Source organism: Geotrypetes seraphini, chromosome 12 (assembly GCF_902459505.1).
Source record: "Geotrypetes seraphini chromosome 12, aGeoSer1.1, whole genome shotgun sequence".
NCBI classification, from domain to species: domain Eukaryota; kingdom Metazoa; phylum Chordata; class Amphibia; order Gymnophiona; family Dermophiidae; genus Geotrypetes; species Geotrypetes seraphini.
In genome coordinates, this window is record NC_047095.1 from 65,183,569 (window position 1) to 65,197,837 (window position 14,269).

At 44.1% G+C, this 14,269-nt stretch overlaps 1 protein-coding gene across 6 annotated transcripts in view; it reads right to left on the minus strand.

Moving 5' to 3' along the window:
• Positions 1 to 4,405: 4,405 nt before the first annotated feature.
• LOC117346051 (forkhead box protein D2-like) overlaps positions 4,406 to 14,269 on the minus strand; it is a 52,624-nt gene continuing 42,760 nt past the window's right edge. For 4 of the 6 annotated variants that reach the window (XR_004536546.1, XR_004536549.1, XR_004536550.1 and 1 more), the window contains one exon: positions 4,406 to 5,267. The gene's annotated coding sequence lies outside the window, so the exon portion shown is untranslated. Of the gene's footprint in view, positions 5,268 to 11,264; positions 11,429 to 14,269 lie in introns of all 6 variants that reach the window. The other 2 variants (XR_004536548.1, XR_004536547.1) reach the window with 1 other exon arrangement.

The window sequence follows — 14,269 nt, forward strand, 5'->3', positions numbered from 1 at the left end:
ATATGCATGAGAGAGATTTGCCTGCACTGTCTTCCTGGTATGCAAATCTCCCTTATGCATGTTCATTGCAGAAATCCAGAAAACCTGGACTGCCAGTAGATCTCTAGGACTGGAATTGGGCAACCCTGCCTTAAACACATCTACCAAACTGTCCCCTTTTAAATTTGGGCAATCTGGGCATTATGATATCTCCATTTATAGGTGTATAAAATCTAGACATATAAATGCATTTATTTTAGATTTTTACATACTGCCTGAGGCCTGAAAGCTATTGAGGCCATGTACTGGTGCCTGCAGAGCAATAAATGCCCCTATGTTTTTCTGTGTGAATAGATAACGTGATATTTAGCATAATTTTGCATCTCATTTGTGTATTAGCATAGATTTTGTATTCAAAAGCACTGTTAACATGTATAGACTGTCTTCACGCAGCGTTTTTAACGCACGTTACCACCTGTGGTAGCATTAGCGCATTGTAATACATCAGCCCCTAAGTTTACAATTCCGCATGCAAACAGGAAAAATCAGGCAACACTTTTCAAGGAAAGCCGAATTCCGGTAGTAAAAAAAAAAGTCTTGGAGAAACGGAGGAGCTTGGGAATTATGACAACCCTTGCAAGATCAGGTGATCTGATGCATCTTCAGTTCTTCATTTACATCAGTGTCTCTCAAACTTTCTCGAGCCAGGGCACACTAAAGGTAGTGGCCACAGCTTGAGGCACCCAGAAGTGCGCGGCCGTCACCGTGATGAAATCATGCACACGTTCACGCATATGCAGAGACCCTCCAGATGGGCCTTGGACGCCAGTAGGGGGTGCCAGCAGGGAAGAGGGCCGGAGAGAAGGAGAGGCCCTGGCGCCAGCTGATTGCCTACAGCAGTGTTTCTCAACTACTTCAAGCTAAGTACCCCCTAAGTCTAACAAATATCAACTGAGTACCCCAACCACAGACCTCCCTAGACCCACCCAAGCTCTGCCCCAGATCCCATCCCCTTTACTAATTATAATGCAATTTTTTTTCCATTCATTTTTCATATACACAAAGATATAAATTCTTAAAACTGACACATTTCAATTACTATATTGAAAATAAAATCAATTTGCCTACCGGCGATCCTCTTCAGGCTGCTGTAATTAGCTTTAAAGGTGAGACCGGGAGGCCAGGGGGGAAGCCAGAGAAAAGGGGGAAACATTCAGGCCTTCGACGAATCGGGTAGCGCTGGTGCTGTACCGCGTAGGGAAGTCAGCTGGCAGGTGCCTCTCTTCCTCCTCAGTGTGCCATGGCACACTCGGAATTGCAGGAGGCACAGTTTGAGATACACTGATTTACATGAAGATTCAGTGAGTTGTGGACAAAGTAGTAATCACAATGAAAAGAAGTATCCCTTGTGGCTCAGTCCCAGCTGCTGACAGGTAACCAGAAACAATAATTTATTTATTTATTCACTTTTCTCTACCGTTCTCCCAGGGGAACTCAGAATGGTTTACATGAATGTATTCAGGTGCTCCAGCATTTTTCCCTGTCTGTCCTGGTGGGCTCACAATCTATCTAATGTACCTGGGGCAACGGGGGGGATTAAGTGACTTGCCCAAGGTCACAAGAAGCAGTGTGTGGTTAGAACCCACAACCCCAGGGTGCTGAGGCTGTAGCTTTAACCACTGTGTCACTCTAGAAATCAAATTGTGGTATAAGTGGGCCAAGTATAGGACAATCAAGCCATTGTGACATCACTGAAGAGGTTGGCTCTTATTGGTGGAATGAGGCATTATGATGTCACAATACCAGCTCTGGTTATGAGAGGCTGAAACTTGTCACACTATTTTCTATACCTTTCTCCCAGGGGAGCTCAGAATGGTTTACATGAATTTATTCAGGTACTCAAGCATTTTTCCCTGTCTGTCCTGGTGGGCTCACAATCTCTCTAATGTACCTGGGGGGATTACGTGAGGAGCAGAGTGGGTTTGAGGCTGTGCCACTCTAGAAATCAAAATGTAGCAAAAGTGAGCCAAGTACAGGACAATGAAGCCATTGTGGAATCACTGATGAGGTTGGCTCTTATTGGTGGAATGAGGCATTGTGACATCACAATACCAGCTCTGGTTACCAGAGGCTGAAACTTTTCACACTATTTATTTATTCAATTTTTGATACTATTCTCCCAAGAAAGCTCAATGGCTTATATTAATTTATTCAGGTACGCAAGCATTTTTCCCTGTCTGTCCTGGTGAGCTCATAATCTATCTAATGTACCTGGGGCAATGGGAGGGAGACTTGCCCAGGGTCACACGGAGCAGCCTGGGTTTGAGGCTGTAGCTTTAACCACTGCGCCACACTCTCCCCCACAGTAATGAAGTAGGTTAATTTGTAAAAGCTCATCATCTTTATTTCTGCCAGAAGTGCATTCCCTCACAGCTTAACTCCCCTTTAGACACCAGGGGATGTTCAGAAGAGTTTAGCAGGCATCTGAGCGGTATAAGCTTGCATGCGATCCTTGCAGCAGTCCCAGAAGAGTCCTTCTCTACTGGAAATTACTACTCACCTATGAATCAAGTGGCAGATTTTCAATCAAGCATTCTCCAAGCTAGCCTCAGCTTACGTTTTTCCATTAGAGAAAGAAGCATTGCTTTCTGAACAGATCCCTTCGTGGTCTCACACTGGCCCATCGTTGAATGCTGCCTTTCCCTTCCGTCAGCATCTTTGGAAAGTACGGGGTTTAAAAATGGTGACATCACTTCCTAATCATGGGACCTTGAAGTAACGTCAGAAGGGAGCGCCAAGGCCGCTGCTCGCCGGCAAAGAGCTTGAGGTACGGTGGGGGAGAATTGAAGGCGCGCACGCGGTGGGGGAGGAGTGGGAAGGAGCGTGGGGGCAGAGGAGAGCTGCCAGTGCCCCCACCGAGATTATGACCATGGTGGTCCACCCCTTCCCCCTTACTGCGCCACTGCATACAGTGCTTCCGTGGCTGGCAGGGACCAAGAATATCATCTCAACTCAGTTAATACATTGTAGATATATAAATTCAAAGAAATCATCAATTCTCACCACAATACAAACACGATAAAGTACCTCCCAACACTCCCTCCCCCCTTCCCATCCCCCCATCACCATTTCCAAATATTACTAATAAATAGTGTTTCGCTTTCTGATTACAAATGTAACGAGTTCACTCCAAAACTGCGTCCTCTGACTGATAATTGCTGTCTATAAGGTTCCCAGGTCATCCCAAATTGACTCTGTTTTTTATAAGATGGGGGGGTCGCCCTAGCTGCCATAATCATAAGAGCATGAAATGCTGCCCTCCAATGCCGTCCTCATGAGATCTGTCCCCATCCTTGCCCTAGCCCCATCTCTGCCTCGTGATTAGCTGCGGGTACCCATCCCCGTGTCATTCTCTAGTGCAGGGATGCCCAATATGTCAATCACAATCGACCAGTAGATCTTGAAGGCAACGCGAGTCGATCGTGGAGCCCATCCCGGGCTCCATGATAGACTTGCTTTACCTTCGCAATCTACCAGGCCGATCAGCCTTCCTCTTCCCAACATCCCCCACAGCCGCCCCAAGCTCTCCCTGCAGAAGCGTTCTCCCCGAGGTCAATTCTGATCTTGGAGAAGAAGTTCTGGGCCAGCCAATGGCTGCCTGGCTGGCCCTGAACTTCTTCTCCAACGTCAGAATTGATGCTATGGAGAAGACTGGTGGCCTGTTGCAGTGTTGGAAAACGAAGAATTCGGCAACGGTGGCGTTTGCGGTGGCTTGGGGGCCCAGAAGTCGGCGATGGCATGGGGACCTGTTCCCAGATGACAGCCCCGGCAGTGGCTTGGGGAGAAAGAAAGGGGAGGCAGAAAGACAGGGAGACAGAAAGACAGGGAGACAGAAAGAAAGAAAGGGGGGCAGGGAGACAGAAAGACAGAGAGAAAGAAAGTAAGAAAGGGGCAGGGACACAGACAGAAAGAAAGAAAGGGGAGGGGGAGCAGGGAGAGAGGAAGAAAAAGTTGGACTCATGGAAGGACAGAGATGTTGGTTGGGGAATGGAATGAGGTCTGGAGGAGACGAAGCATGCAGGAGGCAGAAAGGGAAGAAATATTGGATGCACAGTCAGAAGAAGAAAGTGCAACCAGAGACTCATTAAATCACCAGACAACAAAGGTAAGAAAAATGATTTTATTTTCAATTTAGTGATCAAAATGTGGCCGTTTTGAGAATTTATATAGGAGAAGGAAGAACTAATTAAAAACTAGAGTATATGGTAAAAACATAAGAAAAATAACTATAATATTATCATTTCGTTGAGGCTGTAGTTAAACCATTTAAAAATTGCGAGAACAACAAAGTTTTCAGGGATTTACGAAATAATTGCAGCTGGCCTAAAAGCCTAATGGAGTCGGGAAGTTCATTCTAGATCTCTACAAACTTGAAAACAAAAGATCGACTGAGCTTCCCAGCAGATTTGATTCCCTTAAAGGAAGGGAAGGCTTTTATATTTTTGTGCGTTTCTCAAATGGCAAAGTCTAAGGGTTTTCTAACATAAGGGGCCAAAAGGATCATTTCATAGAGAAGCTTGAAGATTATGCATGTGCATTTAAACTGGATCCTACAGCAAACTGGGAGCCAGTGAAGCTTTCTCAACAGAGGAGTCCAGCCAGCAAGGGTTATGCTACTCTGTTGGAATTCTGAAGATCCCGTTGTAGTGAAAAATAAGAAAAAAATTGTACATCTTTTTAATGCACTTTGATGGTATTTAGATTAATTTGATATTGCTGAGATAAGGTGTGACCTTAATAAGGAGCCATCTATAAGCATTGCAAGTATATCTTAGGAAACAGTCGCTCCAAATTGTAATGTTAAGCCAAACCCATCTGTTATACTAATGGCTGTCTTTCTGTCGTCTGCCAGTCTTTCAGTGCCACCTTAATTTTTATTTTTTTTTCTCTGCAATGTTAATACTGGGTCAAGGTCCTCAGGCTATGAGATACCTAACATTCTTCTATGAAATCCAGGCACAGCTGCATTGTCTTTTCTTAGCAATGAGAGAACAAGAAAAATGATGCTCACTACAGTAAATTCACTTTTCATTTCATGCTGCTTATCAAATCTGCAACATCCGCCTGGCTTGTGCTGCGGCCAGAAGCTGCTGTCTGTTGCATCGTTGTGAAGGGTTCACAGTCCTCAAAAGAAAACAAGGTTGCTTGTTCGCCTTTTGACCAAGATCAGAGATAAAGCGAGAAGCTGCAAATGGTCCTTCTAGGTCTTTTAGAATGAGATCAAGAGCCTGCAAGGTAGGGGACAACAACAAAAAAAAAAACACCCAGTTAGAGTCTGCCAAAATAGGAAGATGAAGTTTTCTGTTTAAAAAATGCTAATGGCAAAAAGAATCACATCATTGTTAAGTCAAGATTAATTCAAACACAGAACAAAAAGAAATTTGGGTTTTCCGGGTCCCAAACATGAAAGCCGTCACCTACCTAGCATGCCACACACTCATAAGCGTTGCCGTACTGGGACAGAGCGAAGGTCCATCAAGCCCAGTATCCTGTTTCAAACAGTGGCCAACCCAGGTCACAAGTACCTGGCAAGACCCCGAGAAGAAAAACAGATTTTATGCTGCTTATCCTAGGAACAAACAGTGGACTTCCCCAAGCCATCTCAATAATGGCCTATGAACTTCTCTTTTAGGAAATTATCTAAACCTTTTTTAAACCCTGCTAAGCTAACTGCTTTCACCAAATTCTTCTGGCAACATGTTCCAGAATTTAATTACACATTGAGTGAAGAAATATTTTCTCTGGTTGGTTTTAAATCTACCTCTCAGTAGTTTCATCGCATGCTCCCTAGTCCAGTATTTCTCAACTCTGTCCTGGAGTATCCCCTTGCCAGTCAGGTTTTCAGGATACCCACAATAAATATGCTTGAAAGAATTTTGCATATAATGGAGGCCGTGTATGCAAATCAAGTTTATGCATATTCATTGTGGATATCCTGAAAACCTGACTGGCAAGTGGGTACTCCAGGATCGAGCTGAAAAACACTGCCCTAGTCCTAGTATTTTTGGAAAGAGTGAACAAGGGATTCATATCTACCCTTTCCACTGCAGTCAGTATTTTATAGACCTCTATCCATATCACCCCAGAGCCGTCTCTTCTTTAAACTGAAGAGCCCTAGCTGCATTAGCATCTTCCCATCACTTTTATCATTTTTGTCACCCTTCTCTGTACCTTTTCTAATTCTGCTATATCTTTTTTGAGATGTGGCAACACAGTATACAAGTTATTATAACATTTTCATCTTTGGTTTTCATTCCTTTCCTGATAATTCCATTTGCTTTCTTAGCTGCTGTGACACATTGAGCTGAGGGTTTCGATGTATCCTCAACGATGACGCCTAGATCCTTTTCCTGGGTGGTGACTCCTAGTGTGGTGTGGAGCCCTGTATCACGTAGTATGACAGGGAAAAGCCTGAAAGCAGAGAGATCCCTAAGTCTCAGCAGGGGATTAAAGAGATCTGCCCTGTCACTAGAGAGAGACACAAAGTCAGTGCTAATCATTTAAAGTCAAAGGCTGCAGAAAAGAAAAGTATTCATCCTTGCTGGTGGAGCCTGCAAGGGTGAGACAGTCCACATATTACACCCCCCCTGCACTAGTTAGGCAGAAGAGAGGGAGTGAGGTGGAGAAAATGTCTCAAAGCCACAGCAGAATGTCCTGAGTCAAGCAGAGAAGCACTCTGAGCCTCAGCCCATGAGAGCTCCAGTTTCACCTGTGAACCTGATTAAACAGGTGGGGAACGAGACCAGCGAGCTGTACTACACGCTGGAAAAAAGAGGGCAGCGGGCCAAAGCCCTCAGCGAAGCCAGTCATGGGAGAAAGGCTGGAGGAGAGATATTACTGCCGTCAAGCCTCTGAGGATCAATGGGGCCTACACAGTTTAGGAACCATCCATGAGCAAAAATTCCAAGATGTAGAATCAGGAGAAAGTGAGGCAGTGCCAGCGGTAGAAGAATGTACCGATATTGTTATCGATTCTTCACTTACGTTTAAGGGCCAACTAAACTCACTTATTAAAAAGTGTTTTTTTCAGCCTCCGTGCTCCGAGAAGAGTGAGAGCACTTTTTCACCAGCAACACTTCTCTGTATTAGTTCAATCCATCGTTTTGTCAAGCCTGGATTACTGCAATTCAGGCAAGGTCAGTCTGCAGAGACTTCAATTAATACAGAACACTGCAGCTAAACTTATCTTTGGTAAGAGTAAATTCAATCATGTAACCCCTCTGCTCAAGGAATTCCATTGGCTTCCAGTGTATCTCAGAATTTAACTGAAGTGCGTTTGTATTGCATTTAAGATCCTATTTGGCATTTTTGCCACTTTGATTCCTTTAGACTGGAATGTTCATACATCTCATCTTGCCAGAAGTTCTCAAAAATTAAAGCTTACATTCCCCTCTCTCGGTGGTAAAAACAGAACCTTTAAGACGTTTAGTCATTCTTTTGCTTTTAAATTAATCGAATTCCGGAATGCTTTACCCCTTACATTAAGAAGTTTAGGTTCTTTTGCTTTATTCCGGAAAGTTCTGAAAACTTTTTTACTTGCTAAACATTTTGGAAATTAACTATCCAAGACAACATGGATTTGTTTAAGGAAAATCATGCTAAACAAATCTGATTGAATTCCTTAACTGGGTGACCATAGATTTGGATTATGGACATGATTTCAGCAAGGCCTTTGACATTGTTCCTCATTGGAGGCTTGTGAAGCTAAAGTCAGGATCCAAAGTGGTGAACTGGATTGGAAATTAGTCGACTGACAGACGGTTAATGGAATTTACTCAGGCCCAGACGCACAAAGCTTCATCAACCTAGGGCTACCAGATGTCCGGGAAAACCCGGACCTGTCCTCTTTTCAGAGGACTGTCCGGGCGCCCAGAGGGATTTCCAAAACCCGGCAGTTTGTCTGGGTTTTGGACGTCCCCGAGCTTGGGGCCATGTCTGGAGGCCCTCTGCGCTTGCGCAGATGTCGACGCAGTGACATCACATGCAAGCGCACTTGTGTGTGACATCATTGCTTTAACATGCGCAGAGGCCCTCCAGACGTGGCCCAGAGCTCAGGGAAGAAGACCGGAAGCTTGGCTGGGGGCGGAGCTGGAGGCAGAACAGGGCGGAGCTGGGAGTAGAATGAGGCAGGGCCAAATGTCCTCTTTTTTTTTTTTTTTTTTTAAGAGGAAATCTGGCAACCCTGCTTCAACCCGGTAAAAAATATACAAATCCCATTCAAATCATATAGAAACATGATGGTAGATATCTATGCATGCAGAGTAGCCCTGGTGCCTGCTTAGAAGAGCAAAGCAGTAGGTAGAACTCTTCCCCCACATCCCTTCTATCAACTCCAGGGCCAGCTACTGGCAAGTCCAAATTGGAGAGTTGCGCGGGGACAGAAATCCCACCCATCCCCGCCTGTGCCCGCCAGGATCCTCTCCATCCCCACCCGTCCCCGCCAGGATCCTCTCCTTTCCCACTTGTCCCCGCCAGGATCCTCTCCGTCCCCACCCATCCCCGCCAGGATCATCTCCTTCCCCACTCGTCCCTGCCAGGATTCTCTCCATCCCCACCCATCCCCTTCAGGATCCTCTCCTTTCCCACTCGTCCCCGCCAGGATCCTCTCCGTCCCCACCCATCCCTGCCAGGATCCTCTCCTTCCCCACTCGTCCCTGCCAGGATTCTCTCCGTCCCCACCATCCCCTTCAGGATCCTCTCCTTTCCCACTCGTCCCCACCAGGATCCTCTCCGTCCCCACCCGTCCCTGTCAGGATCCTCTCCGTCCCTGCCCATCCCCACAAGGAATTACCTCCATCCCCGCCCATCCCCATAAAAAACAGAAATTAATTCTGACAGGATCATCAATTCCACAGTTTGTTTTGTGTTTGCGCTGCTATTTTCCTTGTGGAATCTCTTTGGTGCAACCCTTTTTTTGTTTTCTGTTCAGGTAATTAACTTATAAACCCCCTCTTTTACTAAGGCCGACGTGTATATTAGATTATATGGACAAACCCTGCTTCCAAAGCCTTCCATCCCCGTGGGAGTCCTGTTGGCTAGAGGGGGGTCCCCATGGGAGTCCTGTGGGCCAGAGGGGGGTCCCCGTGGGAGTCCCGTGGATTAGGGGGGATTCCCGCGGGACCCCCATGGGACCTGCGGGATTCCCGCGATCCCTGTTCTCATGCAGACCTCTAGTCCAGACCTGTTGGAAATTGTTGCCCTGTAAAATGGGGGCTTTCCCTTTTGTGCTTCACAAAGCGAGCTCATTTAAATACTAATGAGCTCCTGGTGATGCAATTTGCATAGGGTTCTCAGTGGCTGCTACAAAGATCAGTCGTTGTATTTATTGAAAAATTTATTTACCGCATACAACTATGCAGTTTCCATATGACATACATAGAATCTTGTTTCCCTCCGATTATCACGTACAACATAGACATATCAAGACATCGTTAATCTTCCCTGTTATAATAGTACCCTAGAACCCTTTTAATGTTTGCTAGGCAGACCTCCAATGTTATAGGGTCAGAACTGTTCTTCTCTGTAGTAGGGTTACCAGATTTTATGTCAGTAAAATCCGGACCCCCCTAGACCCACCCCCAGGCCTGTCCAGTTCCACCCATCCTCGCTCCATTATGCCCCAGCTCCACCCCCCCCCCCCCCCACTGCCTATTCATCGGCAGGAAGGCAGATGCGAATGTGCAGAGGCGAGGCGATGACATCATATGCGCAAGCATTGCATCCACGTCGCACCCTCTAAAGGATGACGTGTCCAGGAAGTCTGGTAACCCTACTCTGTAGTAACATTATTCCTAGTTTGAATTCCACTAGCACATCTTTGATCAGGGAGGTTTTGTTGCATACAGATCTTGTAACAAGGAGAAAAAGTGGGCCAGGTTCTCACCAGAGCACGGGATCACAATTAAAAACTGAACCAAGAACCCCAAGAAGTTAAACAGTGCAACAATGGAGACATTAAAACAGAAAAACATTTCCTTTCCTACTGAACACAATACAAAGACATGTCTCAAAACTAGCATATTCCACATAAGAATAGCTATATTGGATCAGGCCAGTGGTTCATCTAGCCGGTATCTTGTTTCCACAGTGGTCAAGCCAGGTCATAAGTACCTAGAAGAAACCCATTTAGTAACAGCATTTCATGCTACCAATCCCAGTGGCTTCACCCATGTCTGTCTCATTAGCAGACTATGGGCTTTTCCTCCAGGAACTTGTACAAACTTCATTTAAATCCAGCTACACTAACCACTGTTACCGTAGGCTCTGGGACTCATTCCATTTAAAACATTCAAAATAAAATGGAGTGTGTGGGCAAGTCCAATATTGGTCGCCTTACCTTAAGAAGGATATGGCGATACTCGAGAGGGTCCAGAAAAGAGCGACACGATTGATAAAGGGTATGGAAAACCTTTCATATGCTGAGAGATTAGAGAAACTGTGGCTCTTTTCCCTGGAAAAGCAGAGACTTAGAGGGGACATGATAGAGACCTACAAGATCATGAAAGGCATAGAGAAAGTGGAGAGGGACAGATTCTTCAAACTTTCGAAAACTACAAGAATGAGAGGGCATTCGGAAAAATTAATAGGAGATAGATTCAGAACCAATGCTAGGAGGTTCTTCTTCACCCAAAGGGTGGTGGACACCTGGAATGCGCTTCCAGAGGGTGTGATAGGACAGAGCACGGTATTGGGGTTCAAGAAGGGATTGGATAATTTCCTGAAGGAAAAAGGGATAGAAGGGTATAGATAGAGGAATACTATACAGGTCCTGGACCTGATGGGCCACCGCGTGAGCGGACTGCTGGGCATGATGGACCTTTGGTCTGGCCCAGCAGAGGCAATGCTTATGTTCTTATGTTAAGTCATTTAATGCCCCAGGTGCATTCGAAAGAGTATGAGCCCACCAGGATAGAGAGGGAAAAATGCTTGAGTACCTGAATAATTTGTAATCCACATAGAATTGAAGGATATGTGGAATATAAATAATTTTTTAAAATATATTTTTTATTAATTTATTCATAAACATACATCTTGATCAAAAATTTCCACATATCAATATACAATATAATATGATATGATATATACAATATAGCTATGTAGATGTACAAAATAAAGAAAAACATATGATCTAAAATTATCAGACCATTAATAATAAATTAAACCTACAACAACAACAACATTTTTAAAATACATAATTAAATAAATGAAATGCTTTTTTTTTCTACCCTTGTTGTCTGAACATTTTATTTTCCCATCATGTTGGTTGCAGTTTCTCTTTTCTGCTGTCCTGTCTGCTAATTCTTCTTCAAGTGGCTGTTGTCCATTTGCCTTTTCTCCTCTCTCCTGATGGCACCTAACTACTAGAAACTTTGGAGTTGGGGAGGGAGGGCTTGGATCAAAAATGAACAAGGTCGCATTGAATGAATTCTTCATTTCTTGCTGCTAAAAGCACACCAAAAAACTATATCAATCAAATATCTACACTGATTGCACAACAAAATTTTCTCTACCTACTTGATATAACTCTTAACAGGAAAACTGTATTTCTACCACAAGTCTTCAATTACATGCTATCTTTTAAGAGAAGTTAATGAAATGGATTTTACAGTTTGATGGCTTGTTTAAAATTTTTATTATAAACAATTTTAAGAATGTGATAATACACCGTCTCTGTTTCACATGTTTACATAGCAAGGACTGCTGCAATTAAATATACATCTAATGAATTGCATATGTTATAGGATCTGGCTTTTTCCATAAAACTAACGCTGGCTCATTCTCCTCTATCAGAGATGTAATCTGAGGTTCATCTGACGCTTTACTGGTAGGTAAACCATTAAATGGAACAGTTTACTGTGGGTCTCCTACAACGGCTTCTGAGCTGTTATCTGAAGACAGTGATTGAAAGTGTAATGAAAATTGGATAACAGAGAGAGTTAATAATTTCAAATACTCTGTTAATGCAGAGAAGTTCAGGATGTTTCTTCTATCCTGATTTCAAGAAGGGTTGTAAACGTTTATGCTCTAAAACAGTGGTTCCCAACCACCAGCCAGTCGGGTTTTTGGGATAGCCCTAATGAATATGCATGCGAGAGATTTGCATATAATGGAGGTGACAGGCATGCAAATCCGCTCCCTGCATATTCATTAGAGCTATCCCGAAAACCTGACTTGGCCGGTGGTCCTCCAGGACAGGGTTGGGGACTACTGCTCTAAAGATTTAATTCCTGAGAGAAAGGTAAAGCTTATCCAAGGTGACCACGATTCGGCAAACTTCCTAAGGTACATGAATGGATGAACACATCCTGAAATTTAGCAAAGATTAAAAAAAAAAAAAAGGAATGAAAAAATCAGACATACGAGCAGATTTGAAGAAGCCTTACTAAAAATGGCCCCACCCTTGTCAGGCCAAATTGATTCTCAGTAGGAGGGTGCCAACTTCATGGTTGATGTTCTCCCCTTGGTCAAACTGCTGCAGGCCACTTATTTTGCTTTCAGTAGACAAATAGATGGATAGATATAAGAATTGAATTAGCCCTTTCCATCCTACAGTTGAAAAGCCAGCTCAGTCGGCCATCTTGATGTTTTCTACATATTACCATAATATTTATCACGTCAAATTTTACATTACTTCATAAGACTCACCAATTGAGACGGCTACTGTATCTCTTTCAGTTACTGATCCCCCCCCCATGGCCCCTCACAATCACTCAGCACAGGCAGCGGAGCGCTGCTTTGTTTGGGGGGCCCAGGAGCTCTGCCCTGGCACGTGACCTCTAAGCAGCTTCCGAGTCCCCCGCCCACCTCCTCCCGGCGCTTTAGTTAAATCTTCAGCAGCCGCCACACAGCGTCCACGAGCAGGACGGAAGGCCTGCCCCTGGAAGTAGAATGAAGGGTTCCGGGGCAGGCCTGCTGTCTGACGCTGCACGACGGCTGCGCGGTGGCTGCCCGAAGATTTAAGCAACACCACCAGGAGAAGGGTGAGTGGTAGGACCAAAAAAAACAAAAACCCAACCAAGAATTTGGGGGGGAGGTCTTTGCCCCTATGACTCCCCCCCCCCCCCCGCCCCATTCCAATGTCCCATTGTGTTTTCAAAATCTCTGGAAAATCTATCAACCCAGTTGAGGTCCGAAAGAGGGATGAAATTGATTACTGATAAGGAAGAGTGAGTTCACTATGTAAGATCAAAAAATCCCATGTTTTCCATAGCAGGTGTAAAACTATGGAATTCTCTTCCAGGGACTTCTTCCCACAGCTGTAGAGACCGTGAGAGAACATTTAACCCAGCTTCATGGGGAGAATATCTTTAAATTCACCAGAGATTTTTCCATTTTATGGGGAAAAAGAGACAGTTCTCATAAACTTGATGTTACAGAATCTATGTCAAAATTCAAGTCCTCCCATTCTTAACAGTTCTCATAAACTTGTTATTACAAAGTTGCCTTGTCAGTCTCAAGATTATCCTCCCGTCATATATTACATGAAAGCATCCACAAATAATTGAGTTTTCAAGTGATCCATGCTACCAGATATCCTTCGGCGGTTCCAATGACTTAAACTTCGGCCTAAGGTATACGCTGAGAATTGCTGGTGATCTTTTGCCAGGTGGAGTTCCCTGGTGAAATTTTGACTGATAGAGGGCCCAGTTTCTTATCCTTTATTATTTCTTATCATTTAAACTGAAATGAAGCATGTGAGAACTACAGCCTATCACCCCGGCAGACAGCCTTATGGAACGATTTAATCAAAGTCTGGGTCGTACGATAAAATCACTGAACTAAGGGGGAGAGGCAGAAGATGGGGTTCTCATCCCCAATTCCCCATTAAAATCAGGGAGTCTCTAGATCCCCTACAGATACTACAGCTGCTTGGATTGATACATTGGTTCCAGGATATGTTCTCCCCGATGTCAGGCCTTACTGATGCGGGGACATATCAGACGTTTATGTTTATTAAAATGTGATATCACGCAATTTTCAACAGATCAATGTGGCTTACAAAATACAATTAAAAACAAGAAAAGAATGCTATTATCAATGTCAATATTGAAAGAAAGGGGGGAACCTCTTTTTGAGGTGGTCTCTTGAACGCAGTGTTCTCATGTCTGCCAACAATCTAAAAATTATATCAGATTAAATGCCAAATTTAAAAAATGAGTTTTCAACATAGACTTAAATGTATTTGTTTATTCAGTTTTCTCTACCATTCTCCCAGGGGAGTAGATACTTA